This window comes from Vulpes vulpes, chromosome 2 (genome assembly GCF_048418805.1).
Source record: "Vulpes vulpes isolate BD-2025 chromosome 2, VulVul3, whole genome shotgun sequence".
NCBI classification, from domain to species: domain Eukaryota; kingdom Metazoa; phylum Chordata; class Mammalia; order Carnivora; family Canidae; genus Vulpes; species Vulpes vulpes.
Genome location: NC_132781.1, coordinates 88353603 through 88372176, shown reverse-complemented (window position 1 = coordinate 88372176; position 18574 = coordinate 88353603). Strand labels below are relative to the sequence as shown.

The window sequence follows — 18574 nt, the reverse complement described above, 5'->3', positions numbered from 1 at the left end:
ATCCCTGGTGATAAGGATGTCTCTTTAGCTCCTAGTACAAGGAGGGTAGCTTTTCCATAGGGGATTTAGTGCCTGCTTTTAGGGGACAGAAGAGGGTTTGAATATTCTTAGGTAGGATGTCTGTTAAGTACCTTTTATTCTGAGTAATCAGTATGCCAAAGTGGTACATTTTGGAGTAAGCCTGCCCTTGGCCTGTCATGTAGTAATATGCATTTAAAGATTCCTCCATGTCTTTTCATGGCTGATAGCTCCTTTCTTTTGAGTGCTAAATAATATTCCATCTCCTGAATGTATCACTATTAATCCATTCACCTGCTGAAAGACATCTTGGTTACTTCCAGGGTTTGGGTAATTATGAATAAAAAGTGCTGTATACATCTGCAAGTAAGTTTTTGTGTGGAGGTAAGTCTTCACCTCCTTAGAGTAAATACTAAGAAGAGAGCTTGCAGGATTGTATGGTAAGAATATCTTAAGTTCTGTAGGAAACCACCAAATTGTCTTCCAAAGTAGCTGTCTTCCAGAGTACCATTGTGCATTCCCACTGTTCTGTTAATAATGAGAGTCCCTGTTCCACAGCCTGGCCAGCATTTGATGGTATTAATGTTTGTATTTTGGTCATTTTATTAGGTAGTGGTAGTGTGTAGTGGTGGTATCTCATTGTTGTTTTAATATGCATTTCCCGGATGATGTATTATGTAGCACATCATTACATATGCTTATTTACTTGCATTATTTTAAGTACTAATTTTAAAATTGTGGCAGAAGTGAACCTATACTAAAACAGCCTGGGACAGTGCCTGATTACTAGCAGGGAGATGAAATCCTCAAACTTTAGAATGGATAATGAAAAGATCTTTTCTTTTAATAAGTACTGAATATATGAAAATGTAGGGCTGTATATGGATGGGAATAACCACTTGCTCATTAAAGAATAGAGAATTTATGTGGGAAATAAGATTTACAGTGAAAAGTTACAAAATCATTATTTTATGAAAAGCTGGAAGAGGCAAATGGATTAACATGTTTGAATTCACCTGGCACTGTGCCATGCTTCATGCTCATTACTGAGTGTGATATAGCTGTAGAGGAATGTCAGAGGTACTTTTGGATAGTGTTGTGTGATCATTGCAGGCCACGAGACCCACTTTGGAGGAGGAAAACCATGGGTGCAATCAGAAGGAGGAGGAGGGCTCAAGCTGAACCTAGATGGAAAATGATGAATTTGATCAATTCATCAAATTGATGAAATGAGCTTTCCAAGGATGGAGGATATTATGAATAAGGCTTGCTTCACAATTCTGTGAGGGCAGAGGCCGAGTCCTTTCTGTTTACCATTATAGCCCAGAGTCTAGCATAGTGCTAGTACTATTCGATGCTCAACAAAAAGTAATGAAATTAAGTGATAAGCAGTAGGTGCCCAGTAATTATTTTTCGAATACCGTGAATTTGAAGCAAGCGTTTCAGAGAGTAATTCTGGCACTGTAAAAGGTTCATATGGAAGTGAAGAGGGAATACTGGAGAAATCGTCTGAGGCCGTGTGGAAAGCCAGGGAATTTGAACTTTATTCTTAGGCAGTGAGGAATGTTTTTTCGCAGCAGGGGAGTGATGTTGATGATTGAGTTGGAGTTTTTAGTAGGTTATATTGGAGAGGGAGTTAAAAAAGGAGGGAAATTAGAATTCCTGTCTGGAGACAGGAATATTTCTCAGTATCATTGGCTGTTCTTAGCTTCTAACTTATTGAAAAGAAGACCCAGGGGTCACAAGCTGGATCTCCTCAGTCAGATTTCAGGTTAGAATCTCTGCTCTACCATGTGTTAGCTGTGAGAACTTGGGCCTCTTACTTAATTTGCTTCAGCCTCAGCTTCCTTTTCTGTAAAATGAGGATAATAAAAATATCTACCTCATGGAATTGTTTTAGGGATAAAAATAAAAGTAAAGACAAAGTATTTGGTACAAAGGAAGCACTTAGTAAATACTAGTTAATAATAAGGATAAGTGAGAGTCATTTCTTATGAGATAACAGGAGCTTAAATCTCATGGATTTTACAGAGTAAAACAAACACAATGTAGGACAGTTTAGACATGTCTGGAATGCAGTTCTGAGAGACGTTGGCTTCCGGAAGGTGGCCTCTTCTGGAGAAGTCGCATGCTGTTTGCCAGAACGCATCTTCTGTCTTAAGCAGTATAGTCGGGAAGTGGGCATGGTTGTCAGGGCACACTTATATAAATGGACATTTTCACAGCTCTGCCATTTAAATATCATTTTTGTAAACCAGAAAAAGGCAAATCTCAGTTACTAGAAGTTAAAAATTCTGTTGAACAAAACCTACTTTTAGGGGACCTCTAATTTTTCCCAGTCCACATACAGCCCCCCAATACCCTTTTTAAAACTTTAGAGTATAGATGCTGGTTTAAAATGCTTAGTTACTACTTAGAGGGTGCCGTTTGTTTATCTTTGTATCAATATGAGGAAGTGGGTAAAATCATGGGGAGAGTGATTTAGGTGCACATTCTAAAGGAACTCTTATAAGTACAGATGGCTAGAGTCTGGAATTGATCACAGATGAGGCTGTGATCCTTTTGCCTAGAAGTCATTATGACAAAGATGAGAACTGCTGATTTGGGAAGGCAGTCCTGTAGTGGAAAAATACCTAACCAGGAACTGGGAGACCTGGTACAGTGTTCACTCAGTCTTTAGCTGCATGACCTTGGGCAAGTCTTGTATATTTTCTGGGGTTCAAGTTTCTATCCTCCTGGCTAGCACTGATTTGTAGAAAGTACTCTACTGCAAAAAATGGAAAATCATGGTCTTTTCCTTATTTGCAGAAAAGAGCTTTTAAAATTGAATTGCTACGCTATTATTCTGAGTTTTTCTTATATGAAATTGTCTTGAGTTTTTTTCCTTCTCTCAGCTACCAGGTGTTCATCTATCTGTACTTGTTATTTTCATAGATATGATAGGCTGGGGTACTCATTTTATACTCTTTTCAACTGTCATAGGCATATCTCTGCCATTCCCAGGTGTGTGGTAGAACAGCCTCATATCCTCATTTTATGATATTTTCAGAGTGCTCCTCCGAGGTGGAGCTGAGTGATGCCTTGGAGCACTGACTGCTCCACAGATTGGCCCTGTGGGTGGGGACAGGCTTCCTGCAGGCATGGGAAGTGCCCTTTTAAGTTGGTGTTAAAGAAGACTTTGATGGAGAATCATAGATTTTAGATCCTCAGAGGGGCCTCAGAGATCATCTTACTGGACTCTCTTTAATCAAGGCTCAGAGTTATCTGAGGTCATAAGGCTGGGCTCAATGAGCAGATTTCCAGACTGCAAACTGGTGTGCTTTCCACTACTAAATTCTGAGATCTTATTGCTGTTTATATTCAGAAATCATTCAGTGTTCTACTTTTCTGGTGTACAGGATGGAGTAGTGGTAGCCTGCCTGTTCTCTTGAGGAACTTACTGGTGTTCTGACATCATGGAAATCTGTCCTGTTCGCTTTGTGGAAGTAGTCCAGTGCTAAACATATAAAAAGCTAATAAATTATCAGGCAGAAATGGCTTTGCAGGGTATTGTGGACAAGATTAGTAAAGAGTATATTAAGTACTGGTGACTGTGGGTGATGCCTTCCATGTGGGTATCAGTGGGATAGAGGGACAAAGCAGGGACAATGAGCCTTGACAGAGATCCTGCCTGTGACCTTGAACTCAGCAGCTCTGTTTTTAATCCTTCCAGAAGCATCGGCCAAATTATTAAGGGTATACATGGCTTGGTGTTAGAGGTAGGTTTGTTGTTAATCACATTTGCAAAGCCGAGGGTAAAAGGCTTGACAGAGTTTAGGAAAGCTGTGGTCTCTGGCAAGACTTAAATAGAACTGTTTCAATAATCACTGAAAACTTGGGATTCCTGCTTTCAGAAAACACGGAAGAAATCAATTGTTTATAGTAAAGAATTATGAAAATATAAATTAAGAGAATGAGTTGTTAGCTTAATATATGCTTTTGAGAAAACTGCTCCATTGGGCTTTCCCTTGTTGAGTTTATTTTGCCTAAGATTTCCATAGGATTTTTATTACTGTGCTGAGCTGAAGATATATAAACATTTGCAACTGAAATGTGTTCCTGAAATTAAGTGTACTAATGTACAATTGAGTATTTTTCTGCTTCTACACATTATCACATACGTATTTTATAAGTTGGACCTCAGAGAAGTCAATATTTTTATTAGATTAGAGGTAACCAAATACCTTAGAAACTACATTTGAATTCTGACCTGTGTAACTTTAAATTCTGCAGACCACTTTTAAGAACATTTTTTTAAAAGATTTTATTTATTTATTCATGAGACACACACGTACACACACACACACACACACACACAGAGGCAGAGACACAGGCAGAGGGAGAAGAGGCTCCATGCAGGGAGCCCGACATGGGACTTGATCCTGGGACTTCAGGATCACGCCCCAGGCCGAAGGCAGGTGCTGAACTGCTGAGCCACCCAGAGATCCCTAAGAACATTTTTAAGTGTGACCTGTACACTTATACCATCAGAGTTACCTAAAAATACAGATTTCTAAATTCAGAATTTATAGGCTTGGGACTGGGAAACATGTATTTTCAGTAAATTGTGCAGATGATTTGCTCTTTGTCTTATAGCTCATTCAAGCCTCACAGATCAATCCCAGGATTTCACAGGTGAGAGTATAGAGAGGAAGTGAGTTACCCCACATATTCTTTTGGGATTTATATTTGCTGTGTGCCTGGAAGTGGGCTAAGTATGAAGCCTAAATTGAACACTGTAATTATAAATTTAGCTAATTATAGACCTTGGATGATAATGATTCAGTCTTCTGCTCTGTTTTTATTACTGTGCAGTTATTCTAGAGACTTGGCCAGGTAATGTGAAGTACTTCCTACTTTCCCTATTAACTACTTTTCTTCGTTAGATTTACTATTTCCTATCTAATCCTGGGTAGAAACCCTGTTCATTTTTGATTATCTCATGAGCTTATTTTACGTACTGTTTTATGAAGTTTTAGAAAAGAGTCTGGATTTCTTTTCCCTTCTTGCCTACTTGCCCTATGTGTTCCTTCAAAACAGGGACTGTATGTGGGTGATGGTGGTAGTACCACTCCCCACCCCTGTGAAAGGGACACAGAAGGAAGGTGATACCTGTTAGGGACTGGCTGATTGATGAGAGGGGACCTGGACAGCGAATGTTTCTTTGTTCATTCAACTTGGACTCTCAAGAACCTCCCCTTCCTATTTCCACTATTGTTATATTAGTTCCTGTTTTTATTTTCCAAGGCTTGACTCAGTCGTCTTCCTTGCCTCTGTTTCTGCTTTTAAATCCATCCTTCACCATCCTGCCAGGCTAACTTTCTGCAGACATTACTTTGAACAAGTCATTTCCCTCCTCAGTGACCTTCACTAACCCTCACTGGCATGAGATGTCCTCCATAAACTGCCTTTCTGCAGGTCCTATCCTGCCTTTTTCAAACTGAGTCTGTACCAGTCATGAAAAACACCTGTTTTTCCTTCCCACAGTTTGAAGTGTGGGACTAAGCTTAGGGAGGATCAGGACTGGCAGAGATGTAATTATTCCTATGGCACTGGCCCTGGGCCTTGGGAATTTAGTCTCCAGGTTTGGAAGGCCAGTGGAGGAATGAGAGACAGAAAAGGACGGTCAGTTAGGATAGGAACCAGGAGAAGCAGCAACAAAAGTCAAAGGAAGAAAGAACTTCAAGATGAAGAGTATGATAAACAGTATTGAGTGTTTTAGGTAAGTTGGTGAAGGCTGAGTAAATCCCACTGCATTCAGTATGCTATTAATGGTACTGTGGTGTGTTTCTTAAAGACTTAAATGGAAACAGAAGCTAAACTGCTACATTAAAGTCAACAAAGGATGCAGCAATGAGGACAGATCACTCATTGGTGAGATTTGAAAGTGACAATCTGTTTTTATTTCCCAAATGGCAGATGCTTATGTGTTTTGAAGGCTCAGGGGATGGAGCCAGTATTTCCCTGATGATGAGTGATGTTGAGCATCTTTTCATGTGTCTGTTAGCCATCTGGAAGTCTTCTTTGGAAAAGTGTGTATTCATGACTTCTGCCCATTTCTGAAGTGGGTTGTTTTTTTGGGTGTTGAGTTTAATCAGTTATTTGTAGATCTTGGATATTAGCCCTTTATCAGATATGTCATTCGCAAACACCTTCTCCCATTCTGTAGGCGGCCTTTTAGTTTTGTTGATTGTTTCCTTTGCTATACAGAAGCTTTTTGTCTTGGTGTCTTGGTACCAGTAGTTCATTTTTGCATTTGTTTCCCTTGCCTGTGGTGACGTGTCTAGTAAGAAGTAGCTATGGTCTGTGTCAAAGAGGTTGCTGCCTGTGTTCTCTTTTAGGATTTTGATGGTTTCCTATCTCATATTAAGGTTTTCCATTCATTTTGAATTTATTTTTGTGTATGATGTAAGAAAGTGGTCCAGTTTCATTCTTCTGCATGTTACTGTCCAGTTTTTCCAACACCTTTTGTTGAAGAAACTTTCTTTTTTTCTTTGGATGTTCTTTCCTGCTTTAAGATTAGTTGACCATACAGTTGTGAGTCCATTTCTGGGTTCTCTATTCTGTTCCCTGATCTATGTGTCTGTTTTTGTGCCAGTACCATATTGTCTTGATGACCAAAGCTTTGTAATATAGTTTGAAATCCAGAATCATGATACCTCCAGTTTTGTTTTTCTTTTTCAGGATTGCTTTGGCTATTTGAGGTCTTTTGTGGTTCCATACAAATTTTAGGATTGCTTATTCTAGCTCTGTGAAAAGTGCTTGTGGTATTTTGATAGGGGTTGCATTAAATGTGTAAATTGCTTTGGGTAGTATAGATATTTTAAAAAATATTCATTTAATTTATTTTTAAGACTTTATTGGGGATTCCTGGGTGGCTCAGCAGTTTGGCCCCTGCCTTCAGCCCAGGGCGTGATCCCGGAGTCCCAGGATCGAGTCCTGCGTCGGGCTCCCTGCATGGAGCCTGCTTCTCCCTCTGCCTGTGTCTCTGCCTCTCTCCCTCTGTGTCTCTCATGAATAAATAAATAAAATCTTAAAAAATTTTTTTTATTTATTTTTTTACATGTAAACCTTAGGTTTTGTTTTTTTTTTTTTTAAAGAGATTTTTATTTATTTGACAGGAGAGTGTGAGCACAAGCTGGAGGAGTGGCAGGCAGAGGGAGGGAGAGGGAGAAGCAGACTGAGCAGGGAGCCCAATGTGGGGATCAATCCCAGGACTCTGGGATCACCAAGCTGAAGGCAGATGCCCAACTGCCCAGATACCCAGGTGTCCCAAGATTTATTTATTTATTTATTTATTTATTTATTTACTTACTTACTTACTTACTTACTTACTTACTTACTTACGATGAGATGAGCATGTGAGAGAGCGCATGAGCAGGGGGTAGAGGGAGAAGCAGGCTCCCGCTGAGCTGGGAGCCTAACATGGGGCTCTATCCCAGGACCCTGCGATCATGACTTGAGCCAAAAGCAGATACTTAACCGAATGAGCCATCCAGGAACCCTAAGATTTATTTATTTTAGAGAGAGAGTGTGAGGGAGCATGTGTGGGCCTGTGGGGAGGAGGGGCAGAGGAGCAGAGGGAGAGACGGAGAGACTCAAGCAGGCTCCCTGCTGATTGTGGAACCTGACCTGGGGCTGAATCCCATGACCCATGTAATAATGACCTGGGCTGAAACCAAGAGTCAGACACTTAACCAATTGGGCCACACAGGCACCCCAGTAGTAATAGATATTTTAACCATTTTTGTTCTTTAAATCCATGAGCATGGAATACTTTTCCATTTCTTTGTATCCTCTTCAATTTCTTTCATAAGCGTTCTATAGTTCTAAGTGTACAGATCTTTTACTTCTTCACCATTGTCTTTTTTCTGATCTTGGAGGAAAACCTTTCACTATTGAATATAATATTAGCCGTGGGATTGGGAGTATTTTTCTTAGTCTTTTTTACATAATGTGGATATTCTTTGATACTGTAACAAAAATTGACAGGTGGTAGTTTATTAAAGATTAGTTACAGTGTGGAATCTGAAACCATTTGTTCTGTTATATTAAAATTTATTAATCTAGTTTGTACTCAAAGTGGATATTTTACCCATGCAAGACTTTTTTTTTTAAAGATTTTATTTATTTATTCATGAGAGACAGAGATACAGGCAGAGGGAGAAGCAGGCTCCATGCTGGGAGCCTGATGCGGGACTCGATCCCGGGACTCCAGGATCATGCCCTGGGCTGAAGGCAGGTGCTAAACTGCTGAGCCACTCAGGGTTCCCCCATGCAAGATTTCCTGACACCATGCTTGGATCATTTAGAAAATATTAGCTTATTAAGTTAGGCAGATCTTCTTAATGTTGACATATTTAATCTGTTTATCTAAAATTATATTTGATTCATCACTGATCTCATCAGAAAAGTCTTAGTATTGGGAAGTTTTAAGGTTGTGATGGCAGATAAGAGTTTTCAAGAATTCTGAGTTTAGGAGAAAGCTCAGGCCTTAAGCATTTGAAAAAATTTAAAGGCTTCCTTTGTCAAATATTTTCTCAAAAATTAACAGGTACACAAGCTTGAATTGGCATGGTTTATCATTTGTTCTTTCAGGTTAGAATGTGAAAGAAGTGGCTAGGTTAGCTTACAACCCAAATAATTGCTTAGGTGCTTTTCTTCAAGGTGACCATTGAAATACTTGCCATTTCATAATATTCACCTAGAATATTAAAAAGATAATCACTCAGGGTTAGAGCTTTAATAAAATAATCTTTACTGCTTCATTAAGGGCATTCTTAAGTGAAACTGACCTTTTTTTCTTCCCTTGTGAGTGCGTGATGTGAAGAATTAGAATAACTACTGGTACAGTTTGGTGTCACTATCTGGCTTCGTGTAAGGTGTCAGCAGATTTACTCCCCCTGGCATTTACACCAATACTGCAGCCATCAACATAGTGAAAAGGAAAAAAAAAAGTCTTAGTATTGCAATGCAAATAGTTTTGACCTTGCAGAACCCCTGAACGTTTCTTGGGGACCTTTAGGGATCCAGAGACCACATTTTGAGAACTCTGGACTAGCACATAATAGATATTAAGTATATATATCCAACTGATATTATTGTCTTGTATTATTTATGTTTGTTGTCTTTGATCCATGCTATTCTCTTTCATCCCTAGTACTGGACATAGTGTCCCAGGGGGGATTTGGGCATTGATAAATATGAGATTAATACATGAACTCCTGTGGGCTAGGATTGGAAGGAGGGCATGTTAAATAGCTACTTGTTGTGCTGGATGCTAAGGTGCAAGAGAGGCTGCTTTATTGAATGTATAGATCACCAGTTGGTGATTTCTTGATAACTTTGATATTGAAGGACATGAGGTAACTGAAGAATTTGCATATTTGACTTCTGGCTGTTTTCCTACCTGCAAGGGTTTTTTCCTTAAAGATTTTATTTATTTCAGAGTGCAAGGGAGCAGGGGTGGGGAAGGAGTGAGGGAGGAGTTAAAGGGAGATGGACAAGCTTCTGTGCTGAACGCAGAGCCTGATGTGGGGCTCCTATGACCCTTAGATCATGAGCTGAAACAAAATCTAAGAGTCCGTGCTTAACTGACTGAACCACCCAAGCAGCCGCTGTCAGGGGTTCTCGTGAGTGATGTTTGAGCTTATGAAGATGTCTGAGGCAGACAGAGTGCAATTTCCAACCGTCAGCTCTTTCCAGGAGTTGGCTCCCCTGTCCATTTGGATGACTAGACAGAATGCAGATGCTAGTGCAGTACAGGTCCTGGCTGATTTCTGTACAGTGTTGCAGCGGAGCAGCTGAGAGGGGAGGAGGTTGAGTAGCGTTGGCCTGAACATAGCATGTACCTTAGCTGGGACAGGTTTCACCTGGGTCCATTTTTACATTAAGACCTGACTTCTGAGAAGGTCAGAAGCTCTTGAAACAGTGTTTTTTCTTTATTTGTTGACAAAATGTTCCTGAGTACTGTTTATAAGTTACCTTTAAAGAGTTGGAAGGGTTCCCCCCCCGCCCCCGCCAGAACAAGAAATTTTATTATCCCAAATGCTGGTGCATAACCAATGACAGGCTTTATTAGAGGAGGAGACAGAGGGAAACTTCAGATACTGAGGTGGATTTCTGGGCAGTTTTATTATTTTTTTTATTTTAAAAATTTTTTTATTTATTTATGATAGTCACACACACAGAGAGAGAGAGGGGCAGAGACATAGGCAGAGGGAGAAGCAGGCTCCATACACAGGGAGCCCGACGTGGGACTCGATCCCGGGTCTCCAGGATCGCGCCCTGGGCCAAAGGCAGGCGCTAAACTGCTGCGCCACCCAGGGATCCCTCTGGGCAAGTTTTAAAACTTTAATTGTTCAGTCCTTTTACTTGACCTTTTCACTTTAACAGTTTTTATATTATGAAATTCAACCAAAGTCCTTCACCTGTAAGTTAAATGAAAAACAGCAAGTAAAACAACTTCTCTAGTATGTAAGAGTATCAGAAATAGTTTGTTCTTTCACATACATTTCAATGTCTAACTTTGAAACTATGGACGTCTTAATTTTTGAATTTTAAAAATGATAAGACAAATTTTCTTGAATTATAGATCATAGTAGCTTTATAAATGATCAAGATACACATACAAACAAAATTTCAGATGCTCTTGAAAACACATTTTGAGATATATCACACATGATATATATTTCTTCTTGGGTTTATCTTTTTGGGATAGTGAAGAATACCCAATTTATTTTACACTAAAAATTTAGCCTTTGAACACTGGCTTGGACAGACCACAAAGTGGAACCGTCAGAGTTCTCTAAGTAGGCTTTCAGTCCAAATGATTCAGACATTTTGTGTCCTAAATTGGATGTTACTACTTTTTCTCATGTAATTGGTATCAGTGGGGGTCTTGTACTGGCAGTTTGGCTTGGTTATAACTTATTCTTGCAAAACCATTCCTTATAGTGAAATATGAAAGGTATTTTCCCCAATGCAAGCAAAATAATTGGGATCAGTAACAAAGTCTTAAGCCGCAGGTGTTTCAGGAACATTCTTGAAAACAGATTTCCACAGTCCTAATATGTTTCTTCTTCATTCTTTTTCATAACTGTGCAGTCACTGCCCTATTCTGTTCTGCACAACAAAATTTTCTTTTTTTTTTTTAAGATTTTATTTATTTATTCATGAGAATGCACAGGGAGGAGAGAGAGAGAGGCAGAGGGAGAAGCAGGCTTCATGCAGGGAGCCTGACGTGGGACTTGATCCAGGGTCTCCAGGATCACACCCTGGGCTGCAGGCGGCGCTAAGCTGCTGAGCCACCAGGGCTGCCCCCAAAATTTTCTTTGAAGATCAACTTTTTTCCTTGGCACCGTTACTATCTATCTGGAATGAGCCCATAAGATAGTAGAATGTTGAGTCCTCGAGTAGCTTCCCCTCTTTTAACAGCATTTAATTACTCTCTGTCAATAATCGCATCACAGCTGAGTTCTTTGGTTAGACGATTGACAACCATAAGTGAAAAAAACTCTTCGATAAAAGCCAACTGATCAAACGGGGTCTTCTCATAATGCATTTGAAGCCCGCCATCTAGGGCTGCTTCTCTTGCTCTGGATGTTCTCAGAAACATCTTTTTTTTTTTTTTTTTTTTTTACTTATGATAGTCATACAGAGAGAGAGAGAGAGAGGCAGAGACACAGAGACACAGGCAGAGGGAGAAGCAGGCTCCACGCACCGGGAGCCCGATGTGGGATTCGATCCCGGGTCTCCAGGATCGCGCCCTGGGCCAAAGGCAGGCGCCAAACCGCTGCGCCACCCAGGGATCCCCTGTTCTCAGAAACATCTTGTTGGCTTCTTCCGGGACCGCTGATACTCTGTAGCCAGCACCACGTAGGTGCTCCTCTTCCACATAATCATAGTCGTCCTCCCAGTCATCAAATTCCTCATCATAGTCCTCGCTCTTGACGTCAGGGCTGGCGAGCTGGCCTGGCTGCTCCCCAGGGCGGTGAGCAAGGCCTCGGTCCCCCTGCGCCTCCTCCTCCATTGGGCCTTCCTTCTCCAGCTGTGGCTGGGCCCTGTGGCGGGAGGGGTTCGGGGATGGCTCCCGGCTACCGCCACCTACCTCCATCTACGGAAGGTCACCCTCGCTGGGCATCACATCCATCTGCAGGTCATTGCTCTCTTCATACAGCTTGGACAGCTTGTTCAGTTCCGACATTGTATTAGCAGCCCAAACTCTCTTGGAAGGGTTTTTGTGTATACTTCATCCCAACCATGCTATTTGGATAACTAACCTGGAGGTGACTGTTGTCGTATTGAGATTTTTCAAAATGGACATCTACTTGGCTTTTGAGCTTTTCCTTACTACAGATCTTGTTTTAAGTGGAGAACGTTGCTTTCCTTTGTAAGTGGATTCTCTGTGATGTGACTAAAGTAACTCTCTTCCTCCAAAGGGCTTAGGGGTTGGAAGGGGACCTTAGATGTTGGCCTTGGTGGCTGTGATAAGATATGTGATCTTCAGTGTTTTATTGTATAAACGAAGAGATTTTGTCTGGTGTTAATCCGTATGCTAACCTAGTAACCTAACTTCCTAGAAGGGCTTGCTTGGAGTCCTCTCTGGTTGCTTCTTTTTTTTTTTTTTTTTAAATTTTTATTTATTTATGATAGTCACAGAGAGAGAGAGAGGCAGAGACACAGGCAGAGGGAGAAGCAGGCTCCATGCACCGGGAGCCCTATGTGGGATTCGATCCCGGGTCTCCAGGATCGTGCCCTGGGCCAAAGGCAGGCGCCAAACCGCTGCGCCGCCCAGGGATCCCTCTGGTTGCTTCTTATGCTAAGTTGTGTATGTGTTGTGAGAGAGAGACTCATTAGGAGGGTTTTTTGGTTTTTGTTTTAGTGAACTCGTAGCTCCCTATGAAAGCCTTTGGAGAGAGACAGAAGGGAACCTGGAGGAAACTGGAAGAGCAGAGCTGGGTGCTGGGCAGAGAGCTGGAATGCAGGATGTATTGAGACAGAAGGGCTCCCACTACTGGAAACTATGGTATGTGTAGGCATTGATCCTCAGTGTGATGTCCTACATCCTGACCCTTTGGGTCCCACAATGATCATACTAGTTAGACAAGGAGATGATCTTACTATACTTGTTTTATAGGTGTGGAAAATGAGACTCAGAAATGTTAATCTAAAGGCATGTGGTTAGTCAGTAGTGGAATGGGTACCAGTCCTCAGGCCTCCTGCTTCCTAGTGGATGCTTGCTTGTTTTAATTAGACACTGGAGGAGTTGGTGTGCTAAGTGGCTACCTTAGAGCAGACTTGAAGTCAGGAGTATCAGGAGTATCAGTATCATTTTTGGGGGGAAATGTTGTTGCCACTCTGCAGAGGTCAGAGGGACCCTACCCAGAATTTGGTTCATGTGTCGAAAAACTGATAAGACCACCTGCATACCAGGAGAGGCTGAGAAGACTCCCACTTACAAAATGAATCTTAGGAGCACGGGGCAGGTGTTGAGTAGGTCGAGAGTGTTGTCTGAGGGCAGGGAAAAGAGATTGGCTTGGCTTTATTGTGTAGAGAAGATGAGCTTGGCTGAAGTCTTCCTTGCCTGCCTGGGCTTGGGTGGTTTGAAATTCCTGCTTGTGTCAAAGGAGGGGGCCCTTACCAGCTTGTCCATAAGTGGGGCAGAAAGGGAAGCAGGGAGGGCTAGGTCTTAAAAACCGTCAGCAGTCAAACATCAGAAGTGGAGCCAGACTGTATTATAGGCAAAGACATCTTTCTCCAGGGACCCAGCAACTAGCAGTTTGATTCTAGGGGAGTGATTGAGCAGCTGGAAGGACTTTTGGATTTAGCTATGACTATAACTGTATGATCTCAGCTCTGTGTATCCTGTAACTGCACATTTCCTCTCCCATAATAAAGTTAGGCATTTTAGCTGATTTAGAGTGTTAGACTATTGGGAACAAAGTGTAGTGTGTGGGAAAAGAAGAGAAAGTGGTATAGAAAGGCCACAAATGCAGGGATATTGCTTTCTTTTTCTGAGAGCTCTCTCTTGCTTGTCTCTGTCTCCATCCCAGCCCTGTTTTACCCGGGAGGTTGTTAGGAAATGAGTAAATCTGGGCCAGCAGTCGGTGGAGCCAACTGTCAGAGAATTTGAAACCTCCTTTCACCATGCAGGAAGGGGAGCAGTCATACTGTCCCAACAAAGCAGGTTACACAGCACACGAATTAGTAGATTGAGGAGGACTGCTTTGTGATAGTACTTTTTGAACTCAGAAAATTCTTGTATTCATAGGTTACACATGGAAAGGTGTGTTTTAGAAGCCAATAGGCCATGAATTTAACAGTCTACTATATAGTTATATGTTTGTAATATTGAGGAATTATAATATTAAATGATGTCAAAGTCAAAACATCTGTTAAAATTTGCTTTTACTTTTTCATTGCTTTAGTGGAAAGGAAGGTGCTGCTTTGAGGGTAATTTGGAGGTAGAGAAGAGAGGTTGTGATTTGTCTTTTTCAGAAGGTGACTTCACTGGGGTCATTCAGAAACGGATCATGACTCTTACAGTGTTTTCTCAAATGAAATTATGTCATTTTCCAAGGTACTGGAATCACTCTGCCCTCGTTTTTGGTCCATCTGAACTATTTCTACTGTCTTTAAAATTTTATAAATTCTATGTTGTGTGCATGCAAATAGACATTCCATTCCAGCTTGGTGGAAAGTGTACTTGTCTGGTCGTGTTTTTCCTGGTTTATACTAGATCTCTAAGTTTTGCTGACATTTCACTCATTCATTTGAATAGTCAGGAAATAGAGTTAATTATGAATGCCCATTCTTCCATCTTTTGAATGTAAAATTCCCCCAGAAAGCCTTAGAATCATTAGTGGTATGAATTCATTCAACTTATATAACATTTTTTGGGTATGTGCCTCCCTCAGGATCAGTTCTCACCATTGTGCCTTTTACTGGTCTCTCCTCTGCAAAGAATAGAAAGATTCAAAAAAAAAAAAAAAAAAAGAAAGAAAGAAAGATTCAGGTTATTTCCTAGGCCAGACACCAGTCTTAGATCCTTGGGGCTTGGATCTGGAAGTGCTCGTCCCATCTTGGTTTGTGCTTTGTAATGAATGCTTGGAATTAGTCTGACATCCAGTCATTGAACATTTATGTGTAAGGCATCGGTTATGCAGTGATCACTCTGAGAGATGATTGGTAGTCTGAATTTATTTCTGGAATGTCTTGCCTTGCTCCTGATTTGCACCTAGGAATTGAGCCCTCTTTCCAGTCTGGTATATATAATTGAATTTTAAAGTCCAAAGAGACCTTATTTGAGGTCTTTATTTCTCTGGTGTTTTATATATAGGCATACTTTGTTTTACTGCTCTTGCTGTATTATACTTCACAAATAACCGTGTGTGTGTGTGTGGGGGGGGGGGGTGGCGGTTGTTTCTGGTTTTGTTTTACATATGGAAGGTTTGTGGCAATTCGTGCATTGATCAGGTCAATTGGTACCTTTTTTCCAACAGCATTTGCTCACATTGTGTCTGTGTCACATTTTGATACTGCTTGTTGCAATATTTTAGATATTTTCATTATTGTTATATTTGAATTGCTGCAATCTCATGATAAAATTTTATTTTTTAAAAAAGTTTTTGTTTATTCATGAGAGACACACAGAGAGAGGCAGAGACATAGGTAGAGGGGAGAAGTAGGCTCCCTATGGGGAGTCTGATGCGGAACTCAATCCTAGGACTCTGGGATCATGACCTGAGCTGAAGGCAGACACTCAGCCACTGAGCCAGCCACCCAGGTGTCCCTCGACTCCAGTTTTGTTTGTTTGTTTGTTTTTCTAGACTCCAGTTTTGAAGGAAGTTCTGCTCTGGATCAAATGCTATCAAACAGCATGGCATGCTTGAAAGAAATCATTTGTGAAAGGAAGAGTCAATCAAGAGTGGCAAATTCCATTGTGTTTTTTTAAGAAATTGTTTCTTATTTAAGAGAGGGCACCCCAGCTTTTTAATAGCCATCACTCTGAGCAGTTGGCAGCCATCAACATTGAGACAAGACCTTCTACCAGCAAAGTGTTTGCAATTTGCTGAAAGCTCTGGTGATGGTTAGCATTTTTTAGCAATATTTTAAAATTAAGATACAGTGTTATTGCACACTTAATAGACTATAGGACAGTGTAAACATAACTTTAGTTTTTTTTTAAATTTTATTTTTAAATATTTAAAAAAGATTTTATTTATTTATTTGAGAGAGAACTTGCCCAAGAGAGTGCGCAAGCGGGGGAGGGGCAGAGGGATTGGGAATCTGAAGCTGACTCCCCGTGGAGCCCAAAGTGGAGGGAGCTTAGTCCAACTGTAAGAAGATCATGACCTGAGCCTAAACCAAGAGTTGGATGCTCAACCAAATGAGCCACCCAAGCACCCCAGTTTTTTTTTTTAATTTTAAACATAACTATTATATACATTGGGAAGCCAGAAAATTAATTTCATTTGCTTTATTGTAATGCTCTGGAGTTGAACCCACAATATCTCCGAGGTATGCCTCTATGAAGAACATTAAGATAATAACTAAGTTCAGACATTTTGAAAAATTAAAAAAAAAAAACAAAATTAAAGGTAATAGTGTAATGATCCCTATATATTCATCACCTAGATTCACTAATTTCAAGATACTGCCCAGGTGCAGCTAACTCTTCTGTATAGAGCACTTAACTATGCTTTCCTTTTATTACCTTCAACAGCCCCATAGGGCAGATAGTATTATATCTCCATTTTGAAGATATGAAAGTTGAAAGGCCCAGAAAGATTAAGTAACTTACCCAGGGTTACACAGAAGCCAGCATTCAAAGCCTGTTTCCTAACTCTGAATTGCCTGAAGAAGTTTCATGGCTTGTCTGACATATGTGGTAAGCTGGAATTGGACTTGAGATGGGACCAGGAGATCTATTTCATCATTTCCTTTATGACGATTTTCTTGTGATTTTTTTCTTTCCATTAGTCTTTTGTAGCCAACTGCTTTTGGACTTGAAGCTTTTGAGTACCATTTTAACCATGTTAAACAGACTGTATTGTCCCAAGGATTGGGTGGTGATAAGGGATGCATTATTTGTAGAGGATTTAATAACAATAAAAACCATCCAAAAAGTTTGTCTGCAAAGTCAAACAGTCCAGAATTGCTTCTGCAGTTCTAAATAGTCAGTTGTAACATATTCCCTGTCTAAAATCTTTTGTTGGTGAGTATTCTAAATAATTGCTATGGTAACTTGAGTTTTAATAATATATACGTTAGCTTCAAATGAGCACTTTTTGATTATCCTTTGATAGATACTATATACTATATAGAACTCGAATCAGAGACTCTTAATTATACAGTTGGCCCCCAACACTGGGTACCCAGGTACATGCATTCATTTCCAGAGATTTTTAAGAGTTTAAAATTGTTCAAGCTTGTCTCAGACTTTTTTTTTGTGCATTTAACCCCTGTGGTTGCTACACTTTTCTGGATTTAAACAATAGATTTGAAGTAAACAATGATAGTATTATCGAGGTTTATAATTCTGTCGTGTGTGATCACTTGGAGTTTTTGTTTCTTTTTAAAAATTGAAACAGTGAAACAGTGCAAACCTCAAGGTATAATATTTTTGTTTGGTTAAGTGCCAATTTTAGTTCATACAGTAAATATTTTGCTATGTTTGCATAACTTATGTTGAAATTTGTCATTTTTAAATTTTAGTTTAATTTTTAAGAATATTTTATTTATTTGGGAGAGAACACAAGAGCACAAGCAGGGGGAGTGGCAGATGGAGAGGGAGAAGCATGCTCTGCTGAGCAGAGCTTGATGTAGGGCTCAATCTCAGGACCCTGAGATCATGACCTGAGCTGAAGGCAGATGCTTAATTGACTGAACTACCCAGGCGCCCTGTGAATTTTATCATTTTAAAATTGATTGTTTTGTGGCACCTGAGTGGCTCAGTTGGTTAAACATTTGACATTGGTTCAGGTCATGATCTCAGGGTCCTGGGATGGAGCCCTGTGTGGAGCTCTGTGTTCAGGGGGTAGTCTGCTTGACCTTCTCCCCCTCCCTCTGCTTGTGCTGTTTCTTAAATAGATAAATAAAATCTTTCAAAAAATGTTTTAATACTAAAGAACAAATCAAAATATACATAACTATTATGGAAAATAATTTTTTCATATGAAGAAAGTGTTAAAAAATGATCTTTCCCAGGTGTTGAATTAACTAAGTATGCCATTGTTGGCAGAATGCTTTTTCTATGATTCATTTTTAAGAGAACAGATTGAGGGCAGCCCGGGTGGCTCAGCGGTTTAGCGCCGCCTTCAGCCCAGGGTGTGATCCTGGGGACCCATGTTTGAGTCCCGCATAGGGCTCCCTGCATGGAGCCTGCTTCTCCTTCTCTCTCTCTCTGTCTCTCTCATGAATAAATAAATAAAATCTTAAAAAAAAAAAAGAACAGATTGAGACTCTTTCATACTTCGAACTGGAGCCTTTGGCAGGATAGGAAGAAAGACACAGG

The 18574-nt window shown here is 40.4% G+C and overlaps 1 protein-coding gene and 1 pseudogene across 5 annotated transcripts in view; one reads left to right on the top strand and one right to left on the bottom strand.

Annotated features, from left to right (window-relative positions):
* CCNY (cyclin Y) overlaps nt 1–18574 on the top strand; it is a 235079-nt gene that overhangs the window by 37039 nt on the left and 179466 nt on the right. The window lies entirely within an intron of this gene.
* Nucleotides 11501–12262, bottom strand: LOC112921558 (EP300-interacting inhibitor of differentiation 1-like; annotated as a pseudogene).